Below are 26,592 nucleotides of genomic sequence, written 5' to 3' on the forward strand. Positions count from 1 at the left end.
CCTAAAGAAATCTTATTTGAAGCAATATGTGGCTTCTGCTGCACATGGACTTCATTCAATCGGACCAATTTTGGTCTCTTATACACTCAGCTGATTCCATTGTAATTACGGCACAACATATCTAGTCATTGGCATTGCAGAAAATTAAGAACATAGGGGTGTCATGATGAGAGGTATCATTGCTCACAGGTTGAAATGATGTGCTTACACATATGTTTCACTAAACATCTGTTAATATTTGAATATTAGAGTATTGATTAACGTCTTTTTATTGATTACGATGTCACTGCTGTATTGCTTTGTCCTGCTTTTATTTTACACCAGTAATATATGATGTATTTGTATATTTCTTCTTTTCCCTTCTTCGTGTTATATGTGTACTTTGTGTTTTTCTTTTTAAATGGTCCAAAAGGCTATTTTTAGCCACAGACACATAACAACAATACAAATAATAATAACCCTTTTCGTTTTTTTCCAATGATATTTTCACACAAAGGCAAGACAGTGTATTGGGGGTCGCCTCGAAAAACCCACCATTATTTTACAAAAGTAGTCAAAAAGGAGTATACGCTGGTGCAAGAAGTAACACAGTTTTATTCAGGGCCCCAGACGCAGCTGGGACAGCAAATTCAAACAGATCACGGAACAGAACTACATGACAAAGTGCTGTCAAAGAAAACGCCCCTAAGGTTAGAACTTTTATACAATGCAAGTAATTAGTATTCGTGATCGTGCAACATTAAAAAAATCTCCCCACACAAAGCTGATTGGACTTCGCACTTTGAACCCTTATAGAAAAACATACTTTGTGATCAATAATTGGGTCCACAAACCTTCCCACACCACCCTCAATTACAGCTTGTGACATCAAAATCAACCCCAATTCCCACAGCACAAAGTTAAGTCATTGAAACATTAGAGACGACCAGCGGAACTTTAATCAACTGCCCTGGTTACCTCATACTGATTCTAATGAGACTGGCTCTCCACCATGACACCACCAGAGCCTTGAACCACAGACATACTGCTATACAAATGTTGCAGATTGGGGACACTCCCTTTTCCCAGGGAAAATGTTCTACAGGGCAATTTGAAATCACTCTGGTTCTTTCGGCTCCATTAGAAAATCATATTTACTTAATGATTTTGAATTATAAAATGGTCATGTATTATTCGTTGGCAGAACCTGTGAGCTCTGATCTGTGACCTCGAAAAATAACAACTACTGTGTGCTTCGCTCAGCAGTGGTCTCGGATCACAGACTCTGCACTAAATCACCAGCCACAGCGACATTTGCAGCACACAAAATGCTAGCACACTTTTAAAGCAAAAGCAAGCTTTTGGGGCCTATTTACCACGTTTCATTCTGCCACTAAATTTGATTATACTTACCTGTGCCCCTGTAGTTATGGATTTGTTTTATTAAGGATTTTATTTCACAGATATCAGAAAGAGCCCCCTTCCCTTTTACAGTGCTACTGTCGCAGTTGATAAGTGTGTTCCTTCATACTGTGTTGAACCTGCATCTTTATTACATTATTGCCCACTTAATGTATTAATAACTCAATCTTTTTGAGCCTCTCATTCCTTTTTAGCTACTTCATCTTTATTCATCCACATTTTTTTCATTTGAGTCATGTCACCACTAGTCTCCTTAGTTTAGTTTGTTTATTTGTATAGCACAGCCAAACGCTGAGGTAACTGGGTACATTGACCTAGGAGCAGCAGTGTTGCAGAAGGTTGCACATACAGACAATAACATAGTGTGATACAGTACAATAGTTAGATTAAAAGACCAGGTTAAAGTGTGGTCGATAACAGACACTGCACTTAGCAAGGATACGTGTAGTAGGGTAGCATCCCTGTTGGTATATATTTAGATACAAGGGTACTTGGATATAGAGCAATCAGGGCTAAGTGTAGATAACAATCTGTTGCTGAGTAGTAAGTAGTTCTTTACTTTGGCTCGGAACAACCAGAACGAGGTGTCAGCTCTGATTGTTATAGCTAAGCATTCCATGATTTAGCTGCTAGAACAGGAAAGCTAGCTCCCCCAGCTGTTTTTAGGTTGAATCTTGGGGTGTTCGGTTGGTGTAAGTAGGGGGATCTAGTTGGTCTGGTAGAGTACTGTCTCATGAATTTATCAGATAAGTAGCGTGGGCTGTCAGGTAGAGGCATTTAAGAGTAATGACCAGTGTTCGTAGATGAATTCTTTCCCGAATAGGGAGCGAGTGGAATTCCTTCCTAGCGGAGGAGATGTGGGTCTTACGTGGGAGATTAAGGGCACATCTAAGAGCGTTGTTTTGAAGTATCTGTAGTCTGTTCAGGTTGTGGTTTGTGGATCTGAGGAAGAGTGTGTTACAGTAGTCTGATTTAGACAATATGAGGGACCTAGCCAATGTGAGACGACTGTTGGTGAACAAGAAGGGTTTGCAAGCATTGATCATTTTATCGGTGTAGGCTGTGGCTGAGATGGTGGCGTTAATTTGTTTTTTGAGGGAGAGAGTTGAGTCAAGATACACACCCAATGTTTTGACTTCTTTTGATACTTTTATGATGTTGCCATCAATAACAAAGGATTGGTATCTGGGGTCGAGTTTATTGAGACGGGCCTGTGAGCCGACTATCAGCAGTTCCGTCTTATCATCGTTTAAGCAGAGGCTATGGGTGGCCATCCATGCTTGGATTTCGAGGTAGATCTCGTTTAGTTTAGCAACATCTTCCTCGTAACTCCCCGTCAGCGCAATGAGGACCTAAGTGTCGTCGGCATAGTTAGTATATGTGATTCCAGGTCATCAAGGCGGTCAAAGAGGAGCTTGGTGAGATGTTGTAAAGCGAAGGGGAGATGCAGGAACCTTAGAGGACTCCACATTGGATGGTGACGGGGTCCGCCACGGCTCCGCCTGATGGCGCGAAGACCATGGTAGTTCTGTCCGATAGGAAGGACCGAATCCAATTGGAGGCATGCTCGTAGAATGCAGCAGCTGAAGAGAGGTGTTTGGTGAGTATTTGGTGATCGACTAGGTCAAAGGCCACAGACAAATTCTTCCAACAGTTCAAATCATCCCCCACCCATACACACCCTGTCCCATCCTTTAGACATTGAATCCATAACTCTTTATAATTCTCAGCATCTGCAGGCTGTGTAAAACCCCATCCAACAGGATCGTCCTCTTCATCTTTCCTCATTATTTTGTTTCTGCTCTTCATTTCAAAACCTTTTTTGTCAACACTCTGGGTTAATATCAAACGTCCTTTTTGCTTGTTGAAATATTCTTTTAAAATGTTCTTAAAGACACAGAAGGTGATGAGAATGAGAACCAACACAGGGACAGTCACTCAAAACAATCCGGAAGTCTGAAGATTTTGTCCAGCCAGTCTTTTGTTTGCACTCCATTGACTTCGCTTGTCATCTTTCCCTGAAGTGTCTGTATCTCTTGTATGGCTGCATTTAGAGTTCCTTTAGAGGCCTCACCATTGGTATGGCCGTACAGAAATTTGTCCCAAATTTGGTACAGACACCTCCTTTGATGGTTGTTAAGAGGTCCAAGACAAAATGATTCTGAAGGGCTGCCAAGCGCAAAGCACTCATCTCTTCTTTAATTGCATTCAAACCTTTTGATGTTGAATTGGCCAGTTGCAATAACTCATATCGAGTCAGCTGCAATCATTTCGATTTTGCTGCAGCCTGTACTGCTGGAAGCAACAGTAAAGTGAAGTGAAAAAGGTGGCAGCAATGGAGAACAAATGATACTCATCTGGGATAGCAGACAGGGTTTCTGCGCTCTTTATTGAGAAATAATTGTGCTCTCGTTTTCTCCTCCTTGTTATTTTTTGCTGCTCATTTTGTTGCACCATTTTCCCTGCAGTGCAATCTTCATGGCAGTGCTATTTTGAGGCACCACAGGTGTAGGGCTGTGCAAGGTGACAAGGGCACACACTCCATTCCAGTCAGGCGGAAGCTGGGCATGTGCTTTGGATCTGCAGGCCCACCAAAAATCCATCACTGCTGCTGTTCCCCGCTTCAGCGCTGCATTCACCACCTTGGCGCAGCCCAAATTAGTCCCCATGAAAATGACCCACTTGACCTGAAACACAAAGGAAATTGTGTGAAGATCTTTATGTCAACTCTTTGATGTTTTTCATGTAACCACGTTAACACATGAACATATTTTCCCCAAGTTGCTCAGCAGCTGTCATTAACCTTGGCTGCCATGTTTTACTCAACGCCTACCATTCCTTCAGCATGACACTGCATTATTTCCCCTCCTATTTTTTCCCATTCCATACTGCTCCTTCAATCCTCATCTACGGCCTTGTGTGGCACCAGGGGACACCTTGCCCTCCTTTAGTTGTGCATTGCAATCTTTTATGGTCTCTTATTTGTAATTTCCCTCAGTGACATACTTCACCACCTTTTGCCAGGTTTACTAATTTTGAAGCATTGTGTTAATTGTACAAAATTGTCTTCATACACATTCTACCAACAGCTAAAGACCAAGTAAGAATACAAGGTCACACAACCGCTCTCAAAAAGGGCCCGGATCCGGGCATTCAGTCAAGACATTCAAAAATATAGTTCTTATCAGGGTATCACAGGAGTACTTCAAGGTTGGTAAATAATAAAGATGAGGTTGTCAGTTGATTTTCATATAGTATTTTATTGGAAGAATAAAGCTGTCACTAATATTTCCTTAGTGAGGGAGCATTTGCCACAACCCATATATATTTCAGACTAAAGCCAATGCATTTTGGAACATTTTTCCTTCATCAGGGCAAGTCTATGTAATTCAACATTGAAAAAATAATATGCCGATTATAATACACACAATACAAACAGTGATATAAATAATGAAAACATACCGATTAGTAGCAAGTCCACACATGTTCATAAAATAGAGAAAAACAAAAAGGTAACATAGTAAGTGGATTAATGGTAACCAAATACAAAATGAGAATCAGAACAACAACTGGTTTTACCTTGGAAGATTTGTATGGGAGCTGACAAGCGTTAAAGCTGCCCACAGTAGGGTGCATCGGTGCGGCATGCAGCAGGCAGCCGTAATGTTAACACGTACGTGTTTCAGAGTGAAATCTGTTTGGAAACAAAGGTCGGGTTCAGAATGTCAGCGTGTCTGACAGGATCTGTGATAAAGGCAGAGTGAAATGGAAATGCTAGCGAAAATCGCGGCGAGAAAGTCGCGTACCTTAACGCATCTGGAGCACAGAAAAGCTCCTTCGTGTAGCCGCCGTGCTTAGATTCCACTGAGCAGTGTTTAGGCGGTTGCCTGGACGACCGCTCGTGTTATAGTACACGTGACTCACAAGCGCCATTAAGTGGCTGGTGCTCGCGGATCACGCTGCATTACAGGTGTGGGCCTGCAACATTACACAAATTAACCAATTTAGAGGCATGCTAGGGTGAAATGCATCCTAAAAATCAAATTTAGCTAGAACCTAAAATGTGGAGATTTTCATAGAGATAGAAAAAACACTCAAGTATGATGAACATGGGTGATGAAATAAACAGACAAGTGTGGATGTATCTAAAATATTGGAAGTAAAGCAGAAAACAAAACAAAATACAAAATGCAAAATACAAGTTTTAGCGGGATGCACTATGTTGAAAATTAGTGCATAGGCAAGGCTGGTACAAATATGCGCAGTCATGAAAAGTAAAGAAAGGTCAACAGACAGAATTCATTAGGCATATCCTCGTCCAAAGTGGTGTTGCCCACAGGAGGCAGCACCTTGGGTCCCAGACCAAGGTCCGGGAGGTTGGACGAGGAGAATACAAAGATCACAAGCAATCCTAGTGATGCATTATGTCTTAAACGTTTTAAACATATTGGTCAGTATTGGTATGAGCACAACAGGAACATCAACAGCCAGCAAAATAAGCGTGCAGAAATGGATTCAAATATAACAATGGTAATTTATCTCTTCGTTCAAACCATGGGGGACCAAACTACAGAGTTTATCGATCCAGAATGTTTCTCTACGATTAAGACGTAGGCCCAAGTCCTCGTGGGGATTGTTTCTGGTTAGAACCTCTAATACCAGGAATTTGATCTGTGACAAATTGTGGTTATTTGTGGCCCAATGTCGTCCCAGGAGTGTTGTGAACACACAACTAAAAGCAGGTACTTCTAAGAAGTACACCACTCTTGCATATCAACATAATCCATATGCAAGTGCCGGAAGGGGCCTTCCGGTCACAGCAATGTTCTCTGTAAAACTCTCAATGTGTGACTGATCATGCAGTTATTTACATACTCAGTGACATATTCATACAGATTTGGCACACACCGGTCTTCACTTATCCTTGCAGCCACATGCTCTTTCGATACATGGGTAGTATAGAGAAGCTGTTCCAATACCAATTGTAACAATTTGTTTGGCATGTCAACATTTCCTTTGCTATCATGTCACCAAACCAAGTCAGTTGGGGACAGAGAACATCCTAGCTTTTCCCACAGCTCTTTTTCAGCATCTGATGCTCCTCCCTGAAATTTAATTATCTGCAATATTGGGGTTGCATTAAAGTATTCTGGCAATGCATTTTTTCCTTTGCTCAATTGTAATACTGCTATTAGGGGTATTTGTTCTTCACCAGGGAACAGCACATGTGTTCCCTCTGGTATATATGCTGCTTTTCTTGCTGCTCTGTCTGCTCTTTCGTTCCCTAGTGAAATAAAATTTTGCTCTCATGTATGGGCTTTGCACTTTATTAATGCTAACTCTACTGGGAGTGGTAACATTTCTAGTAGTTTACTCAGTAATGCTATCCCTGGGTTGGTTAGTATTACCTCATACCCTGAAGATCTCTGGGTTGTCAGTGTTGATTGTGGTTTCTCCAGTATGGCAAATAATGCATGTTCCATGTACAAAACTACTGGATACCACATAGTTATTCTGGAAGTCTTCTCAATAGCAAATGCAACAGCAGTAAGTTCCTGCTCATATGGGAAATGTCCCTGCATTGCTGCATCCAGTGTCCCACTGTAATATGAAAGTGGCTTGTGTCCCTGTCCATTTTTCTGTGCCAGTACTGCTATGATTACTTTTACATCTGAATGTGAGAACAGGTGAAACTTCTCTTTTTAAATGGGAGTTGCTAACACTGGTGCATTTGCTAGCTCGTGTTTTAGTTCATCAAAGCTTTCACCCATTTCAGCTGTCCATTTTATGTGTGTTTCATTTTCTGTGGTTATTTTAGTGCTTGCAACAATGGCGTGGTGTATGTGGAATAATCAAAAACCCACGCACTGCAGTTAGTTGCACAGGCCAAAACACGGATGCATCTTTTTCACTGTTTTTGGTCATGGAGTCTTGTGCATGGTCCCTACTTATTTTTCTACTATTTGCTGACACAATCTGACCCAAGTACACAACCTCTTTCTGACAATATTGTAATTTCTCTCTGTCTACTTTGTATCCTTTGTCTGGTAGTAAAGTCAGTAGTGTCACTGTGTCCCTTCTACACTCCTCTTCTGTCTGGCTGCACACCAATAAGTCATCAACGAACAGTATTGCTGTGCTTGCAACTTGCAAATTGCTGAAGTCCATTTGTATTACTCTGTTGAAGATGTTTGGCCCTTTGCAGTACCCCTGAGGCATTCTAGTATGTTCGAACTGTGTCCCGCGATACGTAAAGGCGGTGAGATACCTGGAGTCTGGGTTTTGTGCAATGGAGAAAAAGGAATTATTTTAAGTCAACTACTGTGAAATAGTAAGCCTCTGCAGGAACCCTGCAAAAGAATTGTTGCTGGGTTGGAGACCAATGGATACTCTGCCTTAATAATGTCATTCAGAAGGCGTAAATCCTGTATACAATGCCACGTCACTCCCTTTGCTTTCTTAATATGATAGACAGCTGCTCTGTTGCAAGGTGATGCGCTCACCTGTATTGTGGCTTGCTGCCATAGGGCAGGCAGTGTCTCACATATGTCCTCATATGCTTCTCGAGAAAGAGGGTACTGCTTTGCTCGTGGCAATAGTGCTCCTTTTAACTTGATGTGTATTGCCCCTGCCCCTTTATGTATTCCTACATCATGGGGTCCTGTTGTCCATAAACCGTTGGGCACCTTTTCCAAATCCCCTTGAAAATAGTGTGCTTTCTTTTTTGTTATCTGGGTCATCTGGTGCACTCCCCTTTCTTTTATGTGTACTAGGCAAGGTATGCTCAGCTCAAACACCACCTCTACTTTTTCATTGTCTTTTGTTTCAAACAACTCTTACCCCTGTCAATGTCAGTGTGGGGTCAATACATCTTTTCTAAAGAGACCTGCACATCTGCGGGGAGCCCCCTCACTAAATTGTGGTAAAACAAGGGTATTGTTTTGTCCCATGACTGTTTATTTTCCTGTGTCCATATTTCTTGTATGGATCTTATGTATTCCACGAGATCCTCATCAGGCTTCAGTTTACAAGCCAATATAGAACCCATGTCTGACGTATCTGATACAGCTCCCTTAGAGCCTTCCAAACATGTGCTCGATAGTTATTGAAGGGTGCTCCATCATGTATATTAGAGCTTACTTTTATCCCAGTCTATCTGGCCTGTTCCCATATTTGGTCATTTCTCTCTCTGTCCAATACTGCCAAATAAACCTTTTATGTCTCCTATGGCCAATGGGATTCCTGCTGTCTCCTTTTCAAAAACATAAATCCACTTGCTTGCCCCCATCATTAATGAAGGTAGACTGTAAACTAAATTATCCCTGTCCATTGTCTGCCATGGTATGCAATGAACCTCGCCCCTCGCTTTCTGTAAAAGGGGCATTTGTGTGCAAACTCTGTATTTGTTGCCACGTTGTGGTCTTTTCACTACCTCTATTCTGGTTTTCCTACTCTGAAAGCCTATTTTGCCAGTCACCCAGTGATTCTTCTCTTTCCTCCTCTTCTCTCTGTTCTCTTCTCCTTTCCCTTATCCTGTCTGTCAGACTGTGTGTCCATTTTGTCATTCCCATGATCACTGTCACCACTGACCTCCCAGTCCCATATGATGTGCCCTTCTTCTGCCGTATCAGTTTCACTATGGTCTGCGTCCTGTCCCCACTTGTCTATTTTAAACATTATGCGTCCTGCTGTCCACCCCTGTTCATTGGCTCCCTTCTCGTGTTCCTTTCCTTTCTCCTCTATTTCCCTTTTTTTGCTTCCTTGAACACACTGTCAAGTTGTTGCTGCGCATTCTTTTCTATGTCATTTAAATATTTCCTCCTTCCTTTCTTGTCCTTGATAATAATGCATGTGTCGCTCTCCTCTTTCTTTTTATGTGTTCCTTCCTTAGCTTGAGACACTCATTTAGGATTCGTATACCCTGCAGCTGGTTTTAATAACGGGTGTATTGTACAGGGAGGGGACTGTGCACTTCCCTGCTCCTCCTCCTCTTTTCCTTTCTATGTCTCTTTTCCTTTTCTTCATACAGTTTCCAAGGCCCTAGGATATCCTCTCGTTTTAGGTTTTTCCCCCTTGTAAGTTGCTGCCAAGTATGAATACATACTTTCTATAGTGTCGTTATCGGATGTCCCCTCTCAGGCCATTCTTTATAATACTCCCCCACTGTGTGGTGTACCCAATCAAAATGGTACTTTGCTATTTTATCACGATATGAGGGCAATTATTTGATTAAACAGAGCATCCATCCAATAGGACGACATTGTCTCTGCCTTATTCCTTCCCATTGAAATATTCTCTTCTCCCTTTCTCCTTCTTCCCCTTATTATTTTAAACCTTTAAACTCTCACTCCCTCTTCCAGCAGTCCCACTCGATCAATGTTTATACTTACCCCTTTGCTCCATTACTCTAGTTCCACAGGCCCCGCACTTTCACACCTCACACTCAGTGCTTGCACACAATGGCCTTCTCCACAGGCCCACCTTGTTATATCGTATTAGTACAGAACTGGCTTTCTCCCCAGGCCCACCACCTTAACAACAAAGCTCTATGTTAGTATGTTAGTATGTTAGAAAAAGCGGTTACTCCTCCTCTTGCTCAACTGCATCAGTTACTTGCGCTACGCGGCTTTGCCCTATTTACAAGTTAAATCGGCTCCGGCTCTTCTGTTTTTTCGAAAACCAGACAAAAAGAGCACTCCGACCAATTTCCACAACATTAAGAAACAAACTGCCGCTACTCACGAAACACATACGCGCTCGGTGGCAGCAGGAAGAGAAGGAGATGCAGTTTCGAAATCCACTATTTCTAGATGGATTGTACAATGCATCACTCTCTATTACATTCTTGCTAAGAGAGAACTACCCTTCAAGGAAAGAGCACACTCCACTCGTGGCACCGGGGCTTCCATAGCTTTCATTGCAAATGTCCCTCTTGAGTCCACTTGCAAAGCGGCAACCTGGAGTTCTGTTCACACCTTTACAAAACACTACTGTCTAGATACCCCAAAATAATGTTTCCCAAAGAAAGATAAAAAGATGCAACTATATCAATTGCCTGCACTACGCGCAATTCTCGTTTTACAAGGTCTGCCACTTACACGCAACCCTGTGCTCTAGTACAGATGTACCACCATCTACCTGCTCCCTTTCAGAATGCCAGACCTAACATGTAGGACTTCTACGGTCAATCTCCCTCCACCACTAATGAGGGTGCGTCCTATACACCATAAAAAAAGTCCCTCCCACACCTCGCGCTTTCATGCACAGGTACACTCACGTATCCTTTTAGGAGATTCTTCACTTCTCTCAACCTCAGAGTCTCCCTTTCAAAGCTTGCGCTTCCGTCGGAGTGAAGGCAGCGCAGGACTAGGCATACCTTTGGGAAGTGGCATCCGCGGACCTCACCTGGCTCGAGCTCTTAGTGCTGGCCAACAACTGCTGTGCCACACTCCTCCAGAAGCATGGCTGGAATTCCCACGCCTCGGTCGAATGGCAGAGATATCTCGCTTGGGCCTCCACAATTTTATCAGGGTCGCCTCAAAAAACCCACCAAAATATTACAAAAGTAGTCAAAAAGGAGTGTACGCCGGTGCAAGAAGTAACGCAGTTCTATTCAGGGACCCAGACACAGCCCGGACAGCAAATTCAAACAGATCACGGAACAGAAATGCATGAAAAGGCGCTGTCAAAGAAACGCCCCTAAGGTTAGAACTTTTATACAATGCAAGTAATTAGTATTCGTGATCATGCAACTTGAAAAAATCTCCCCACACAAAGCTGATTGAACTTCGCACTTTGAACCCTCATAGAAAAACATTATTGCGATCAATAATTGGGTCCACAAACCTTCCCAGACCGCTCTCAATTGCAGCTTGAGATGTCTCACTCCACCCCCAATTCCCACAGCAGAAAGTAAAGTCATTGAAACATTTGAGACGACCATCAGAACTTTAATCAACTGCCCTGGTCGCCTGATTCTCATGAGAATGGCTCTCCAGCATGACACTACCAGGGCCTTGAAGGACTGACATACTACTATACAAATGTTGCATATCAGGGACACTCTTACCTTTTTCCCAGGGAAAATGTTCTACAGAGCGATTCAAAACCACTGTGGTTCTTTTCGGCTCCATTAGAGAATCGTATTTCATAAATGATTTTTAATTATAAAATGGTCATATATTACTTATTCATTGGCGGAACCTGTGAGCTCTAATCTGTGACCTCGAAAAATAACAACCACTGTGTACTTCACGCAGCACTGGCCTTGGATCTGCACTAAATCACCAGCCACAGGGACCTTTGCCACGCACAAAATGCTAACACACGTTTAAAGAAAAAGCAAACTTTTAGGGCCTATTTGCTGCATTTCATTCTGCAACTAAGATTGATTGTACTTACCGATTAAGGATTTTATTTCACAGATATCAGAAAGAGGCCTCTCCCCTTTTACACTGCTACTCTTGCAGTTGATAAGGGAGTTCTCTTATACTGCGTTGAACTTGCATCTTTATTATAGTACACCCACAAAGGGTGCCACAAGCACTCAAAATAATGTGAGATGTACATATAAATGTTGTGTATTTTGGGATATGGTGTAAAAGAGTGCTACCTGGTGCCTGATGTCACTGAAATCTTTTTTCGGTTCTCTGGCAAGAAAATTAAGTTAGAAGTTGGTGCCAGATCAATCTTGTGGAGGCAAGCTGAATATTTTCTTTGATATTTGGTGTTCACACAAGATCTCTCTGCATCCAAAAAATCACAGAGCTTTAGTGGGCCAATCAGATGTGCTGAATGTTAAATTAGATTTAGTAGCTTGATCAAAGGACCATCTTACTTCCTGGTTCTCTGTTGGTTGTGCTTGGCTGTTAGAGAGAGAGAGACAGGGCTGATTGGCACAGGACGAGAACTGGTGCTATAGCCACCTAGAACATTTTCTGGTTTTCTATTGGCCATTTCATTCCGTGATTGTGACATTTTATTGTACAATGTGTTTGGTTTGCAAAGTTCCTTAAAGTTTGAGTCTCCCTTTGAGAAACCCTTTGTGAATGACTTTCAGATAGTTGACTGGTGTTTTTCAAACATTTTTACAATTCCTATCCCTTACACCACCCCACAACACAAATAACAGCTTGCCAGGAAACCCATTGTATTAGTTATAACTCCTTGTTTAAAAGTTTCTCTCAGTGACCCCCCTCAACTTCCTCCACTATTGTTATGGAACAAGTGCTTCTCTTTGGCAGCACTTCAATTGTGAGCGGACAGTCAGCAACAGGATGTGGAATACGAGGCACCTTTGGCAGTGGCATCTCCCAACTTTTTATACACACGTGTCATCCGCCGCTGCAATGGCAACCTCTTCTGGTGATGCAGAGGAAGCATCTGCCAGCACATCTAGAGATGCAGGTATCATCAAAATGTGTAGCACAGCGGCAGGAGAAAGAGGCTGAACCAACAGCCAGCGCAACTGGCTTTAGCTATCAGGTCTGTGTTCCATTGGTTCCCTGACCCTCTGGGGGTTGAAAAAGGTTGACTGTTCCTACACATGGGTGTTGCGGATGCGATCATCTGTTCCAGCATAAAGGTACACATTGCTTGCATTACGAGGTGGTGTTCAGCTTAAGCGAGCTAGAAGACACTGCCATCCAAAATGCCCGGAATGCTCACCTGTAAGCCCATTACACCAACATTCCTCACTAAATTGAGTAAGAAAAAGCTACAATCTAGCACCATCCTCAATATTGCCATCAGTTCCCCAGCGTATTCTTGTTCCCCCTCCTCCCTTCTTGCCCCGTCCCGCCATCAGATCTCTCCCTGACATCAAACACACTACTAAACCATTTGCTTTAAACTGGGCCTTCCATCTCCATCTCTTTATTTCAACACAATCCACTGCCTATGTGCTTGCTGGTAACTTCCTTTTAATACTGGGTAGATCTTGAGTGCTGCATGGAAGAACCCATGGAATTATCATATTGGCATCTCTCAGGGACTGGGCAGAACCCAAAACATTTGCACGTAGCAGCTCTCAGGTATTGGAGGGTACCCAAAACATTCTCATTTTGGTGGCTCCCAGGGAGTAGGGATGAACAAAAAAACTCATGTTGGCATTTATAAGGTAAGGTGGAGAACACATCAAATTCTCATATTGGCAGCTCTCAGCCCTTTTGAAAATTAGCTCTCCCCTAAACTACTGTGGATTTAAAAAATATGGAATAGGACCTAAAAACATGAAAAAGGAAAAGAACCGTAACAGCACAAATGCTAATGGCTTTTCATATAAATCTGAGTAACATAACATAAAATAACATGATTATCTGACAGTCACACCTCACCTACAATATCAGTCATTGTTTTAGAGCTATCAGTTTAACAACCACAAGTTCCACTAAACAACCCTGCTCCACTTTTCAGTGTGCGACTTGAAGCAACGAGCAAGTCTTCATCCTCATAGCTGTTGTTTTGCCCATGGCTTGCTGTCTTGCCATAGTATTCCTTAGTGGAGTGCTAGTTAATTTTAATAAATGTTAATTGTTCAACATAGAGTAATCCACCACTACCAAAGTGGCACTACAATGTACATAAAATGAGCCGCCCCTAAAACAATATTTCATCCAACAACAATGCTAATTTCGAATAAAGTCATATAAAGGGATTGCCATATTTAATCAACATCACAAATGTCATGAATTAATTGTTCTAATGACTATTTTACAAATACAAAAATGGACACAAAGGGACAAAATTACTTAAAACATAGACACGTCTATGCAAAATTCATCTAGCAGACATAAATCGATACATTTACAGAACTGGGTCCCAAAAGCTCATCCTTTTTAAAAAAAATCAAGCATATTGTCTCACATTGCATGAATGAACAGTGCATTTCTTTATTTTCTTATGCAATTCAAATTTAATGTATAGGTAAGGTAAAGCCAACTTGCATTAGATAATTAATACCTATGTTGTTAATTAATCAATAACATTTACACAAATGACTATGGCCCTCATTACGACCCTGGCGGAAAGTAACTGACCTGACCGCCATAGCGTAAATAGCGTTTCCGCCATTGCACGACGGAGTAAAGTGCGGCTAATTCCGACCCATCGGGCACGAGCACTACGCCATGGCGGAAGGGATTGCCATATTTAATCAACATCACAAATGTCATGAATTAATTGTTCTAATGGCTATTTTACAAATACAAAAATGGACACAAAGGGACAAAATTACTTAAAACATAGACACGTCTATGCAAAATTCATCTAGCAGACATAAATCGATACATTTACAGAACTGGGTCCCAAAAGCTCATCCTTTTTAAAAAAAATCAAGCATATTGTCTCACATTGCATGAATGAACAGTGCATTTCTTTATTTTCTTATGCAATTCAAATTTAATGTATAGGTAAGGTAAAGCCAACTTGCATTAGATAATTAATACCTATGTTGTTAATTAATCAATAACATTTACACAAATGACTATGGCCCTCATTACGACCCTGGCGGAAAGTAACTGACCTGACCGCCATAGCGTAAGAGAATGCATTACTTACCGTAAAAGCATTTCTGATGATTGTATCTGCTTAGATTCACATGCTGTGCATAGGTCCGACATCCAGTGGTCACTGCGGAGTATTGCATTTTGTTTTTCGTAGTCGAAAAGGGGACGTCGACAAGGCGTGTCTGAAACACTATCCCTATAGTGACGTGCGTTGTACCCACAATCCCTCACGCGTCGAGGTCCCTCTGTTTGTATTTTTCTGCCCTGAGGGAGCCTTCTAGACGTGAGTGAGTACAGAAAGAGAGAGATATATAAAGGAAGTCTATGTTCCTTCCATCCGAGCGGGGAGGAAGGGCGGGCGCATGTGAATCTAAGCAGATACAATCATCAGAAATGCTTTTACGGTAAGTAATGCATTCTCTTCTGATGTTTGTTAATCTGCTTAGAATCACATGCTGTGCATAGACTAGCGAGCAGTACCCGGAGTTGGCGGTGGGTTATGAGAAGGAACAGTAGAGAAAAGGTGTCGTAATACTGCCTGTCCCACCTGGGAGTCAGATCTAGAGTGTGTATCTAGACAGTAGTGTTTTGTAAAGGTGTGCACAGAACTCCAGGTAGCCGCTTTGCAGATGGACTCAAGGGGAACATTTGCAATGAATGCTATGGATGCCCCCGTGCCTCGAGTAGAGTGTGCTCTTGGCCTAAAGGGCAGTTCTCTCTTAGCAAGAGTATAGCAGAGAGTGATGCATTGAACAATCCATCTAGAAATAGTGGATTTTGAAACCGCATCTCCTTCTCTTCCTGCTGCCACCGAGACGAAGAACTGATTAGTCTTCCTCAGTGGTCTGGTTCTTTCTATGTAGAACATGACCGCTCTGCGTACATCTAGTGTGTGCAGAGTCCTTTCTCCCAAATTGGAAGGATTTTGAAAGAACGTTGGTAGTTCTATAGATTGGTTTACGTGGAATTTAGAAATAAATTTCGGAGCAAACCTAGGGTGAGTGCGTAGGACCACTTTATCTTTGTGAACTGTAACGAAGGGGTCTAGAATAGAAAGAGCCTGAAGTTCACTTACTCTCCTGATGGAGGTGATAGCTATTAAAAAAGCAGTCTTAAGCGTGAGGTGTTTAAGAGATGCTTTGTGCATGGGTTCGAATGGAGAGCCCATGAGTCTGGTAAGTACCACATTAAGGTCCCATCCGGGAGCTGGGTCAGCTATCGGGGGGTGTATCCTCTTTACTCCCTCCATGAAGGCCTTTATAACAGGGATCCTCCACCACGACACTTTGAGTTGGGAAGTGGTGTATGCAGAAAGTGCAGCTAGGTGGACTTTAATGGAGTTAAACACTAGACCTGAATCCAATAGGTGGGTCAGGTATAGGACCACATGTGTGGGAGAGCAGTCAACAGGGTTGATGCTTTTACTCCTGCACCAGATGACAAATCTTTTCCACTTGCTAGAATAGCAGTGGCGAGTGTTCGGTTTTCTGGCTTCCCTGAGGATGTCCATGCATCTTTGCGGGAGTTGTAGATGTCCGAACTCTATGATCTCAGGAGCCAAGCTGCTAAGTTCATGTTCTGGGGGCATGGATGCAGAGTCCTGCCTTTGTCCTGAGACAGCATGTTGTACGGGCAGGGGAGTTTTACTGGGGGGGATAGAGACATCTCCATCAAGTGAGCGAACCATGGTTGTCGTGCCCACATAGGGGCCACTAGTATCATGGTCACTTGTTCCTGGTGCATCTTGTGCACCACTCTGTTGAGAAGGGGAGTCGGGGGAAAAGCGTAAACAAATTTCCCTGACCATTGCATCGACAGACCGTTCCCCTTGGATTGGTTCTGGGGGTACCTGGAGGCGTAACTTAGGCATTGTGAGTTTTCCAGGGTTGCGAACAGGTCTATTTCTGGGAATCCCCATTGTGTGAAGACGTCGAAGACGATGTCTTCGTGCAGGCGCCATTCGTACTCTTCGGGCAGGGGGAAATCTCTGCTGAGACTGTCTGCCAGCAGATTGAGTTCCCCGGGTACATGTAGTGATAGTAGGAACATGTCCTGTTTGAGAGCCCACTTCCATATATTCTGGGCCAGCTTGGACAGGCCTGGAGAGTGGGTGCCCCCTTGCTTGTTGATGTAGTACATGGCTGTGGTGCTGTCTGTAAGGACCATTACTGTTTTACCTTGTAGGTGTTCCTGGAAGGCTTTTAGTGCCTTGAACACAGCTAGTAGCTCCAGTAGATTTATGTGTTTGGATGCTAGGTTCGGAGTCCACACTCCGTGAGCAGTCTGATGGGATAGGTGCGCCCCCCATCCTGTGAGGGATGCGTCTGTGGTTAGAGTGGCTTCCGCCGTGGGTGTGGCAAAGGGTTTCCCTTTTTCCATGTTTTCCTTTGTCCACCACCGTAGCGAGAGAAGCAAGGCTTGCGAGACCACAACTAGATCCTCCCATAGTCCGCTGGCCTGACACCACTGGCTGTTGAGCCACTCTTGCATTGGGCGCATGCGCAGGCGCGCGTGAGGTACCAAATAAATACACGACGCCATCATTCCTAGCAAGCGCATTGCTTTGCATACCGTCACCTCTCGACCGGTCACATATTGAGGGATTTGAAACAGCATGTTTTGGACCCTCTCTTTGGAGGGGAAGACGAGGCCGTCCTTTGTTTGAATTAGAGCCCCTAGGAATTGCTTGATTTGACTGGGGTCTAAGCTGGACTTCTTTTCGTTGATGGAGAAGCCCAACTGGAACAAAAGGTCTACTGTCTTTTGGGTATTGGAGAAGCATGTTTCGTAAGAATCCCCTGTTATGAGCCAGTCGTCGAGGTAAGGGTAAACTGGGATGGACAACCTGCGCAGGTGGGCCGCTGCCACTGCCAGCACCTTCATGAATACCCTTGGTGCTGATGCTATGCCGAAGGGTAGCACTTTGAACTGGTAGTGTTTGCCCTCTATCATGAACCTGAGGTATTTTCTGTGCGCTGGCAACATTAAAATATGAAAGTATGCATCTTTCATGTCCAATGTTGTCATGTAATCTCCCTGAGAAAGCAGTGGGATTACTTCCTGTAAGGTTACCATACGAAACTTTTGGGGTTTGATAAACTTGTTCGCTGGCCGCAGATCTAATACAGGGCGAATGGTTAGATCCTTTTTGGGTACAAGGAAGTACACTGAATAAATACCTTCCGTTACCTGAGATAGAGGCACGACCTCTATGGCTCCTCTTTCCAGCAGTTGTTGTACTTCTTGGAGAAGGATGGCAAGATGTTCCGGTGTCATGCGACGTCCCCTCGGGGGTCTGTAGGATGGGGAACTGTTGAATTCGATACAGTATCCGTGGGCTACGGTGGAAAGTACCCAACGGTCTGACGTTATCTCCTCCCATGCAGGAAGAAAGGATGTTATCCGGCCCCCGACCGGTGTTGCATGGGAGGGGACGCGAATCTTCGCGTCACTTGGAGTTGTTGGGGGCTTGGGAGCCTCTGGGGGTGGATCCCCGACCTCTCCCTTTACCCCGGCGTTGGCCTCTTTGGCTGTACTGCCCACTATTGGTCTGGTAATTGGTGGCAGGGTATTGTTGATGCTGACTTTGTTGTTGTTGTTGGCGTTGGCCACGAAAAAAGCGTTTGTTGCCATAGCCGCGTCTGGCAGTGGGCTTAGAGATTTGGTCAAGAGTCTTGATAGTATCGAACTCTTTTTTAGCCATCTCTAGAGCTTCATCCACCGCTTTTCCGAAGAGGTTAGAGTCTTCCACAGGTTTATTTATTAAAGATGCCTGTGTCTCCGGTTTAAACCCTGAGTTGCGCAGCCATACATGGCGTTTTAGGAGTATTCCCTGCACCAGGGAACGTCCCGCTGTTTCTGCCGCGTCCAGAGAGTTCTTTACAATGCTCTGGTTCACCTGGGTTCCTTCGCCAATAGTTGAAAGTAGGCGTGTACGTAAAGGCTCCGGTGCTTCCTCGGCGTCCTTGCGCAGTTTGGCCCACTGCGCGTCTGCATAGCTAGCAAGCAAAGAATTGTTGTTCGCAATCCTTGCTGAGAAGGCAGCCGAGGAAGTTACTCTTTTTGCAAGGGCATATAGCCTTTTGCCCTCCTTGTCAGGGGGTGCCTCACTGGTGGAGAGTGGTACCCCTGCCCTCTTTCTAGTATTAGATACTACTAGGGAATCCGGAATGGAATGTCCCCTAATGTAGAGCGGGTCTGAGGGAGAAGGAGTGAAAAGTTTTTCAATTCTCGGATTGACCCCTCTGATGAATGCGGGAGTGGCCAGCGAAGGGATGATTCTTCTCTTCACTGAAGCTAGGAGGGGAATGGTTTGGCTGATCGGGGGTTTCTCTTTAATTACTTTTTCCACAAAGTCTAATTCTGGAGAGAGCTCCCCAGTGTCCAGTTCGAAATGTGCTGCTGCTCTGCGCAACAGTGCATTGAAAGTGGGCTGATCGTCAATTGGAGACGTGTTCCTAACCGGTGAATTGTCAGGAGGATTTAGGTTTAGGACATCAGTGTCGGAATATACTGATGGGGATTGCCAGGGGTGCGAAGGTCCTTCTTCAGTGTCTTCTCGGAAGCCTTCTTCTATAATGTCTGGCCTGTCTCCCAGACATTCCTCCTGGTTCTGTCCTTCATCGTCCATGAAAACATCCTCCTCCTCCAAGTATTCTTCCTCCCCAGTGAGGTCGTATACGTTATGGAAGTGTGAGGCTGTGTCCACCTGGGGATCGACTAGCCTCGGATTTTTGGCCCTGGGGTCCTCCTGAGGCCCTTCTCTAGTCCTCTTGGGAGTTTGAGAGGTATTCATAAACCTTTCCATCCTCTCCATACAGAGGTGGAGTCTTTCCATGGTTTCATGGGGTACCCCAGAGCGGTCTGGTGGGGGAAAAATAGAGTCATCTAGCTGGAAATGGCTCGACCTCTCCCAAAGCGTCGAGGAAAGTGTCCCGTCGCCCTCCGAAAAACCTTCAGGTGTGCTGGGTGACCCCCCGACTGAAGGGGGTAGTCCCTGCCTTTCTTCGGGCTTTTTCGGCGTGTCTTTCGACTTATGCGTAGCGCTCGACGTGTTCTTCGGCGTACGCTTCTGGGCGTCGGCTACAGCGATCCTCGCCAAGCTTTCGGCGACTCGTTTGTCGGCGACTCGTTTGTCGGCGGAAGCTTGCGTTTTCGACGCTATGGGTGTCGAACGCTCTACGGCGGTATGCGCCTTCTGTTGATGCGCGCCGGCCGATGGTTTGGGGGCGGCGCCCTTATTTGCCGAAAGCCCAGTCGCTGGTCGCGGCTGCGGTTGCGAGAGGGGCTTCGAACCCGAACGGTCCGAGGAGGCTGCCGGTGGAACCTGCGTCTCCTTGGGCGCCGAAGCTCTTTTCGTCTTAGACGAAGAAGAGCCATGGGTTGTGTGCTTATGTGAGTCTTTGTGTGCGTCAGTGTCGCCGGGGTGTTCATCCCCATAAGCAGGGCGTGAGCCGAGCCCGTCGGGGCCGGGGACAGACGACGAAGTGCGCAAGCGCTCCTTAGAGGGGGTTTCGACTTCCGTAGCGGAGGTCGTGTTATCGCGTTCCTCGTCACTGTCGGTGGTAGCAGCGGCGGGTGAACCTTCGGCCTTCGACATCGCGTAGGCCGCCCACCTTTTAACCCTACGGTCTTTTAGAGTTTTAGGCTTAAGAAGCCGACAAGCCGCGCAACCTTCCTCCTTGTGATCGAGGGGCAAGCAGCGGTTACACCGTGAATGCTTGTCCTTCCAAGTGAATTTGCCTTTGCAAAGCGGGCAAAACCTAAAGGGTGTCCTCTCCATAGCCGAGGCAATAAATCGCGATAAGCACCCCAAGGGAAAGGAAGGGGAAAGGGAAAGGCATTCTCAGAAAAGACCCAGAGATGTCCCACGACCCCACTCTCCCTACTGTATAAGGCCTGTGAGGCCAGGCCACGTGTTCGGCAGCGCCGAAGGATTTCCTCCGCTCGACCCTCCGTCGAAGATTTTGCTCGGCGGAGAACAGCTTACAACTGCGTCGAGGGAGGGATTATTAATATTATGTGAAAAAAACGACCAAAGGTCGAGGAGTTGCAATGTCTCTCGAGGAGCTCCGCGTGAAGGCGACCAGAAGCTGGGCGGAAAAAAACAATCTGAGGGACCTCGACGCGTGAGGGATTGTGGGTACAACGCACGTCACTATAGGGATAGTGTTTCAGACACGCCTTGTCGACGTCCCCTTTTCGACTACGAAAAACAAAATGCAATACTCCGCAGTGACCACTGGATGTCGGACCTATGCACAGCATGTGATTCTAAGCAGATTAACAAACATCAGAAATAGCGTTTCCGCCATTGCACGACGGAGTAAAGTGCGGCTAATTCCGACCCATCGGGCACGAGCACTACGCCATGGCGGAAGTGCAAAGTCCGCGATGGCGGAAATGTCCCCAAAACGCCCCTCACCGCCGTCGTACGGCGCCATAGGTGCAATTCCGCCACCGATCATAGCGGTCACCGTAATGAGCGGCTATCGGAAAATACGGTGACCGTAAATATACGGAAACGGAAGTAAAAACATGGTCCCGGAACGGGAAACAGCACGCCGTACACCTATAAAATCAGAATTCCCACACAACCATTAAAAATACTACCCTGAGACACATCCCAACCCGTCATCCACCCTAGTGAAAACAATAAAAATGGGAAAAGTAGCGAAAAAAGCGTGCGACCGCAAGCGGCAGGTCCACTTCTCCCGTGAGGAACTCACCGTGCTCACAGAGACCCTCCAGGAGAATGCTGCCATCGTCTTCTCGACGCAAATGACCAGGACGGCACTTGCGAACAAGAAGGCCATATGGGCCCTGGTGGCACAGCGGGTAAGTGCGGTGGGGACCGCACCCCGCAACCCACAGCAATGCAGAAAGCGATGGGACGACTTGCGGATACGCATACGGAGCATACTATCCGCCAACCGTAACATTGCCACAGCTACCGGGGGAGGATCGGAATCACCCATCAAGTTGACCCCCTGGGAAGAAATCTGTGCCTCCACCATTGGAATGGAGAGTATAGAGGGAGTCGGAGGGATGGAGAAAGGAGTGCAGACATCCGAAGAATCAGGTAGGTGGGCCAAATAAAACAATGCTAAATCCACAATGTCCAATCATGTGAAGTACCATGTGTCCACATAGTGCAACAGAAACACATGTCCAGGAGAACGTCCACATACATTGGCCTGATAGCGCACTTCAAAAGTCACATTAAATACATAAATAATTAAAAATCCTAAAAACACCCTCTACACGTGCAGCAGGCACACCCTAACTGCAGGCTGCAAAACAACTGCATCCTCAATCCACACAAAAATGAAACCACCTCCAAGGCCCTGACCCAAATCACCCTCAGGTACCACCCCAATGCATGTGATACATTGCCATTCCAATTTCCACAGACCCATAAATAACGCTCGCCCTCCTTTACTCCACCACAGGGTCCGATTCAAACGACGAGCTCCAGGACACCCCTACCAGCACACCTGCAAAGAGGGCCAAGACCAACGGCCAAAGACTCTCCACCTCAGCTGCACGGATCAAGACACGGCAGCAGCACAAATCAAGTGGCAGCACACAGGAGGGGACTTCAACAGGCACCCCAGCAGCCAGCATGCCCACAACAGCACCACCACAGGTCCCCCCAATGGATGCCACAGAAGGCACTGCTTCTGGTGGCAGCAGCACCATAGGTGACACTGCATTAATGGCAGCATGCTCCGACACAGAAAACGGTGATGTCGATGTAGGATCCATCCATGACCTGTCTCAATCCCCCTGTTTGTTTCATCCCATACACCATGAGGATACCACGCAGAGGCACCCACAAGACGACGACTGGCCATCCCCCACAAGCCCTGTGGCAAGGCAACATGAGGTGATCAGCCCCTCTGTGACACCACCGCAAATGGCCATGGCCCAGCAGAGGCAACAGTCCCTCGACCAGGTGATCGTGCAACAGCAGCAACTGGCCACGCTCCTCAAGGACCATGCTGATGAATGTGGGGGTACTAAGGCAGCCATAGAAACATCTACTGAGACACTTAGGGCAGAAATGGAGAGAAGTACAGAGACACTAAGGGCACAAATGGAGAGAAGCACCGAGAGCCTGAGAGTACAAATGGAGAGAAGCACCGAGAGCCTGAGGGGGGAACTGCATGCGACGTCCAAAGACGTGTGTGCTGAACTTGCCGCTGTGCGCCGTGTGCTCACTGAGCTCTCACAAACCCTTAGGGACATGCATGGACGTGAGCAGGCAGAGACATCATCCGTTGCAAGTTCCGTCCAGGGCAGCCCCCAACGTAGATCTGGGAGGAACCTGCGCTCCACAGGCAGGGGTGCCCCTGATACCCGGAGAGGGGGCTTGCAATAGCGTCTGCCCACTGACAATGAGCATCTTTGGACACTGGTGTTCGGGGGGGGAGGTAGGAGGGTGGAGGGGGTGTGTTGGGCTTACTTGGGTGGCGGGTCGATGGGGTGTGTAACATAATTTCAGATATGCTATAAACATTTCACAATCATCCAATGAGATGTGTGGACATTGATCTTTGTGTACGAGGCCTTTATAGGCGTACAGTCCATATTGTGCATGTTCCAGACACACACAGTGCCACAAGTCCCGTGTCCATGTATCAGCCACCAGGCGTGAGTGCTAGAAGCATGAATCTATGATAATCTGACGAATTTCACGGCCCTCCTGTGCCTCGCGGACTCCTTGAGGTGCTGCCACATCCCCACCCTCATCATGACCATCTTCAGGTGCTTGCAGTTCTGCGTCAGGGGGCATGGGCACATTTCTACGTACGCACATGTTGTGTAGCATGACACATGCCATGACCATCTTTGCAACCTTCTCATGGCGGTACAGGAGTGCCCCGCCAGACCTGCTGAGGCAGCGGAAACGACCCTTCAGTAGGCCGAATGCCTGTTCTATGACTACACGGGTACGTGAGTGGGCATGGTTGTAGTCCTCCTCATGCTGGTTCTGTGGGTTCCGGAGTGGTGTAAGGAGCCATCTCTTCAGTGGATACCCGGCATCATCTGTATGTGGACAATAAAGGATGTTTGTGGAATGACATTGCTACGTACGCACCCCCCCCCTTCCTGCCAGGTCATTGCCGCATCACATACCCCACATTATCATGCATGAAATGAGACTCACCGAGTAGCCAGGATCTGTTCCCTGCGTGTCGCTCCATGTAGCGTGGTATTGTAGAGTTCCTCAAGACCATAGAATCATGGGTTCATCCAGGAAATCGGGCACAACAATGTGTAATGATCCTGTTGGAGTCACACACCATTTGTACATTAAGAGAATGATATTGTTTTCGGTTGCGGTACTAGGCCTCCATGGCATGTGGGACAACCAATTCCACATGGGTGCAGTCGATGGCACCAATGCAACCCGGTATGCCGGCAAGTGCATGGAATCCCACTTTTGTGTTCGTAATTTCCTGCTCCGAGCGTGGTAGAGAGATGTAGTCATCTGCGTGCTTCAGGAGGGCATCGAGCACTTGCAATAGTGTCCGTGACAACAGTGGCTGTGAAATGCCATGCAACTGTCCGACTGTGTGCTGGTAGGTGCCTGTGGCCAGGAAGTGGAGTACAGACACCACCTTCAGTAGGGGTGGGATGGCGGTTGGGCTATCTATCATGCTGACAAGGTCAGCGTGTGTCATGTCCACAATGGCGGTTATGGTGTCCCGGTCCAAATGGTAGAGTGTGTGGATCTGCTCATCAGTGAGGTTGAACGGATGTGCTCGGAGGCGTGGGATTGCGGGCTGCCTGCGTGGTGGTAGTGGCTGTGCTGGTGGGCCTTGCTGGCCCTGCCTTGCCCTCCTCCTCCTCCTGCGTCTCCTCTGTGCGGCCAGTTGTTGTAGTAGTTGGTGTTCGTCTTCTTCTTGAAGTTGGAGTACTTGCAGTGCTATCAGGTCCCCCAGGGCCAACATCGCTAGTCCTGCCGGTAGCATTTTGGAGTGCGTGTGGTTGTGGGAGGGGGTTGGGTGTGCAATTTATGTGTTTTCAGGCTGTATAGCCTCCACCTGTGGTGATTCATTCCACCTGTGCAAGCTGCAATCCCCTTTGGGCGAGCACGTCCCGCACACAACGCTGCAATTCGACGCATGGCATCTTGCTATTACAATCATGTATTTAATCCCGATGGCAGTGAAATATTGGTTCATATGTTCATTCTGCTATGGTCCCATTGTTTCACATACTATCTTTGCAGTCGCGAACAAACTTGTGTAGGGTCAGTGGAATGTAGTACTCGATTAACGGTGGACCCTCATGCAGCACTGTACCGAGGTTCACCGACGGGCGGGGCGTCCCATTTGTGAGTCAAGCCAGTTGCCATTTTCACACACTGCCGCACTACATGGATGGATTTGTGATTTCAAGCGGTCACAGATGCCTTTTCGACGTGATGTTGCAAATGAGGAATTCGAAGGACAGCGCTTTCGGTTTTCAGCTAGCGGCGAGGAGACGCCCACAGGTCTGACTGCAGATATAAAGTTCTATTGTTTAATGTCCTTCGGACAGGGGCCATGGCGAGAATGCAATGATTGATATGAATAGTATGGGATGCGCAAGAGCGTAGTGGACGATAAGGCCGGACGTTCCCAAATACATGTTACTTCACAACACTGGAATTCCGGGCTGGAGCACAGTGGATTTTGCAGACTGCATTACGCACAGACTCAATGGAAATTTCACATGTTATGTGAGTAAATGATCAGGCGTTTTCATACCGGGATGAGGGAATGATGTATGGATGCATGGACAGATGATTTAATAGAGAGTTTGCCATGTACATGGCTTTTTGGAATCTATCCACTTCCCCTGCGCTATGTGATGCAGGGCTGCCATAGTGGGACCATCGTCTATCTGCCCTTGTTGAACCCTCCCTGTCTCGACGCGCCTTCAAACACTTGTGTCTATGCACGTTACTAATCCCATCTAATGGATTCTGTTTTAACAGACGCATGCACACAAACACTCGTTTGTAATAGTGTTTTCACCTCGATTTATATAGTTATGATTCGCAAGTGATTTTTGGGTGGGAATAATCCTTTTGAGTGGGCTAGCATGCATATGGCTGTGGATTTAGTGTGATCATTGAAGTGAGTAATTCAAATGAAGTTCTGATGCCCATACTATTCTTTTTCATTTCATTTGGGTGACAGGTATCTCCTCCCCTTTTGCCGCTGCCATCTGTATGCCACTCCTGCAGATGGCTTTTACTCCCGACACCTGCTGCTTCGTGTTAATCAGTGGAGCACCATTACGATCTTATGGGACGATCGCCAATGGGCCACATGCCCTTACGCAGTTCTAGTGGCTAGGAGCAACATATCGACCTTTCAGCTGGACTAGTGCCTACCTAATGGGACGGCCCTGCGGTTCTAGGCGCTTCCATGTTGCCTTTTTGAACGTGAATGTAGCCCCTGTGTACCATGAAGGAACAGGGCGTCACACAAGAAGAAGCTGGTCATTTATTGCGGATGCAGCCCACAATAATGAAATATATTTTGGAGTTCATGACCTAATAGCTGTATGGGCTTGGTGATTTTGTTGTGCATTAAATTTTGATTATGATATTGACCGTGTAGCGTTATTCTTTGCAAGTAATGTAGCATATTCCTATTTGTGGAGCGATGTATTGTGAGAAGATCTG

General features: G+C 45.9%; 1 long non-coding RNA gene across 2 annotated transcripts in view; it reads right to left on the minus strand.

Moving 5' to 3' along the window:
- LOC138453746 (uncharacterized) overlaps positions 1-26,592 on the minus strand; it is a 326,084-nt gene that overhangs the window by 258,441 nt on the left and 41,051 nt on the right. Inside the window, exon 2 of one of the 2 annotated variants that reach the window (XR_011260513.1) lies at positions 575-4,088. The exons of the other annotated variant lie outside the window; for it this stretch is intronic. This is a non-coding gene — a long non-coding RNA (uncharacterized lncRNA). Of the gene's footprint in view, positions 1-574; positions 4,089-26,592 lie in introns of those variants that run through there. 2 annotated transcript variants of the gene reach the window in all.

This window comes from Ambystoma mexicanum, chromosome 4p (assembly GCF_040938575.1).
Source record: "Ambystoma mexicanum isolate Mex_15411 chromosome 4p, UKY_AmexF1_1, whole genome shotgun sequence".
NCBI classification, from domain to species: domain Eukaryota; kingdom Metazoa; phylum Chordata; class Amphibia; order Caudata; family Ambystomatidae; genus Ambystoma; species Ambystoma mexicanum.